The following is a 4,336-nucleotide window of genomic DNA, read 5'->3' as shown; positions in this document are numbered from 1 at the left end:
TTATTGATGTTGTTTTATTGTCTATTTTGATTTTTGGGAGATATAGTCTGTGGTCCATTCTAAGATCTGTGTATTATTATTATTATTATTATTATTATTATTATTATTATTATCATCATCATCATCATCATCATCATCATCATTATTATTATTATTATTATTATTATTATTATTATTATTATTATTATTATTATTATTATTATTATTATTATTATTGTTCATGTCACTACTTGGAATCGAACTCGGAATCTTGGGATTAGCAGACGCGCTCTTAATGATAATAATAATAACATCGAAAAATACCTTAGGAATGAGAACCCAGGTTCGAAATTTCCCCCAAGACACCTGAAGAAGGCTGGAGGGTATATCAGCTGAAACGTTGTGTTAGCATACAAACAAGATGAGGACAAATATCCGTTGAATGTAAATAATGTAAATAATGTAAATAATACACAAAATTCCTCATCTCTTAAATATAGAACTGTATTACTAGTACTAGTACAACAGTAGCAACAGCAGCAACAGCAGCAACAGCAGTAGTGGTGGTGGTGGTGGTGTTGTCAGCAGTAGTAATAGTAGTAGTAGTAGCAGCAGCAGCAACAACAGAAGGTAAAACCTGGGTAGAAAGTGAGAGATAGAGATACTGATGGGGCAGATTTAATGAAGAAGGGGTATCGATGTAATTGATGTTTTTAACTCCCAGATCAGCCCCTAATTGAGTAAACCTATGATAAAAGGGGGTCTCAATCTTGACCATCCTTTCTTCGTTTTTGTCCAGGTACAGTACATCAAGGGTTACGTGATCCAACACAAACTATCTTTTCAGGAAGCAGGATGTGATTTGAAAGGATCTGGTTACTATTTTTAGCAACCACTTTGAAGCTTCCATGCTGTGTGTGTATGGCGAGTGATATGTTTTTTTTATCCATCAGTCAAATGGATTTTCCTTTCGGCCGTTATCTTCAATCGTGATCGATGATAAAATCATAAATGGGTTATAGGTTTTCTTTTTCATTACCAGAAATAGAAAGAGCTGCTCAATATATCGTCAGCCACACAACTCACAATCTGGTAATTTGATATCTTGTCAATTCGGCCATGTCAACCACAGTAAAGAATGAACGCCTAAACTACTAAGTTAACAGAATCAGAATTCTCAGTAATCAGATGTATTGTTCGAATGTCTCCAACTATATAAACAAATACCCTATCTTAAAGACGCAAGAATAACATTGCAGAAAATAGCAGCCGGTTTTTGTGTAACTTAATTCCATTATAAAAATTTCGATTTTCAGCAAACAAAATAGTAATATTATCAATACTTGAATACAATGCAGACGTCACACTTCCTCTCATTCTCTTATTTCCTATCTATCTATCTATCTATCTATCTATCTATCTATCTATCTATCTATCTATCTATGCTCTTTCTTTCTTTCTTTCTTTCTTTCTTTCTTTCTTTCTTTCTTTCTTTCTTTCTTTCTTTCTTTCTTTCTTTCTTTCTGTTTCTTTCATTCTCTACTCCCTTGTCACCAGTCTTATTTACTTTCTCTTGATCCCTTACGCGCCATCTTTTGTTAGTCTATATCTCCTTCACTTATCTCCCATCTAGTAGCTCTCCTGCATTCTTCGTTTTCCTTATATACTATTTCGTTGCCTGTAGTATCGATACTTTTACACAATACATAAACCGCCATTTCCTTTTTCTTTTCTATCAACTCAACTCTTCTTTTCTCACATTCTTTTTACATTATCGTACTTGTCCCTTTAATAAACTCCTCCTTTTTATTTTTCTGTCGCTTTCTCTAATTTTCCACTATTTTCACATTCTTACTCTCAGCTTGTTTCTATAAACACACATACATCCACAAAAACATAGATACTGAGAAACTCAAACATGTACAGACAAGCACACATGCGCATACAGATTTCACAAGCTCATTTACATACGCAATGACGCATGCGTACACAAACTTGCACACACACATATATATACACATACTCATCCAATATACATGTGTATAAATACACATATCTGAGTTTTATTTTATATTTTATCTCTAAAATAACCAATCATTGAAGTTTGTTTACGTTGCAAATGTTAAACATCGATAGAAATGTTTTTGTTTTGCGTTTTAGCTTTATATTACATTTATTATAGTAATATATGTTGCGACTGATGACAAACATATTTTGTTTTAGTATTGTATGATGCTGTTTCGCGCAAGGTCAGAACTGATCAAGCAAAATTATATGTATAATTATTACTATCTCAGGTGTGAAAAATAATGTTATTTATGCAGAATGTGTTGGGTTTACAGCAATTTTTTTTTTGCGTGGGTTTTCAAAGGAAATTGTGTAATATTCTTGCGTTTCCCAAGTGTATTACTGTAGAATGAAGTAAAATTACTTGTAATAGGTACACAACTAGCTCCATTGAATTCATACACCAGAAATGTAGCATTTCTTCTACAAATGTCTCCATTCATATTTTGCATATTACTTTCTGCTTTATTCGGAATTCAAAGAAAATATTAGCATGTCTGTAGCATTCCATACGTTTAATAGAATATTTGTCCTTGACCGATTTAAATGAAAAACCTCATTAAATTTTGAACCACCAGAAGCAATCATGATTAATACTACAATATTCGTTGTAGTATAATTCATTGTAGAGGCTGTTTACAATTTAAACTACATTCTAGCAGACAGCTCCCGCGAGATGCTTGAAATATTTTGTCATAATTCAAAATCTTGTGACTTTGATGATATTTTCATTGTTTCCTGTTATTACTGATGCTTCATTCATGTTTATTTGTATATATGTTATATGGATGTATGAGATGCATGTGTGAACGTATGTACTGACGTACTTATGTCCGTATGTATGTATGTATGTATGTATGTATGTTTGTATGTATGTATGTATGTATGTATGTATGTGTGCGCGTGTGTATGTATGTACCTATGCATGCATGCATGTATATATGCATGCATGTATGAATTTATGTATGTATGTATGTATGTATGTGTGTATGTATGTCTGCATTTATGCATGTATGTATGTGTGTGTGTGTCTATGAATGTGTATGTGTGTATGTATATGTGTATGTATGTACGTATATATACATATATACATACATGCATGTATGTATGTATGGATGGATGTATGTATGTGTGTTCGTACGTTTGTGTGCATCTTTTCCTCGTTTTATTTTCCAAATTTCTCGCCACCACAGAAACGAGACAATATCAATAGAATGGTCTTGTACGTATACTTGTGCATATGTTTCATGTATTCATATTTATGTATACATATATACGTACAAGTGTACATGCATACCTCTATGCTTATGCACATTTGTGCATACGGACATGGGTGCACACCTGGAAATAATTGTATATATGAATCTTATTACATTCCAAATGTATTGCCTATTTACATATTTTAACAGTTCTTTTGTTAACTTGTAGCTTTAATCTTCTGGTTAGGCCTGTTCTTTCTGGTTTGGTGAAAACCAGGTTCTCAAAATTGGTACTGATTCCAACTACTGTGCATAATGTCTTTTCTCGGTTCGGGTAGTTATGTCTGCTTAGTTCTACTTACTGTTTATTTTGAAGACTTCATAGGGACATTCCGTCTGTATTATTTCATATTAGGTAAGACGGTAAGCTGGCAGAAACATTAGCACGCCGGGCGAAATGCTTAGCGGTATTTCGTCTACCGCTACGTCCTAAATTCAAATTCCGCTGAGGTCAACTTTGCCTCTAATCCTTTCGGTGTCTCCTCCAAAATTTCGGGCCTGGTGCCTAGAGTAGAAAAGATTATTTCATATTAGGGGCACTTATACCCCCCACCCTCCATATCACTAATTTCTGATTTTGTCCACTCAAGATTAACCTATCTATGTATCTCATGATATACTATTTTATGTATGTATATGTATGAATGTGTGCGTGTACGTGTTTATATGCCTGTGGGTAGGTAAGTCTCTGTAGATAACAGCTCCACTTCTGCTCTCTAAGTGTTGTATTTTCCCCTATAAACACACAAACATTCACGCGCGCACAAAATTGCACACATCTACACACACACTTCACATAAATTTTAAAATAATTTTAAGAAACCGAGTGCAAATGAAAATGTGACGTTACTGGTAACATTGCAGTAGGGCAAGGGAGGGCTTTGACATTGAATTAATTAATTAAATTAATCTATTAATTAATCAACTACTTAGTTAATTGACAAAACAACGCTGAATTATAAAAGTGCATAATTTTCCATGTATTTAATGTACATGTATATATATATATATATATATATATATATATATAT

Source organism: Octopus bimaculoides, chromosome 1 (assembly GCF_001194135.2).
Source record: "Octopus bimaculoides isolate UCB-OBI-ISO-001 chromosome 1, ASM119413v2, whole genome shotgun sequence".
NCBI lineage: Eukaryota > Metazoa > Mollusca > Cephalopoda > Octopoda > Octopodidae > Octopus > Octopus bimaculoides.
This window is presented reverse-complemented; position numbering follows the sequence as displayed.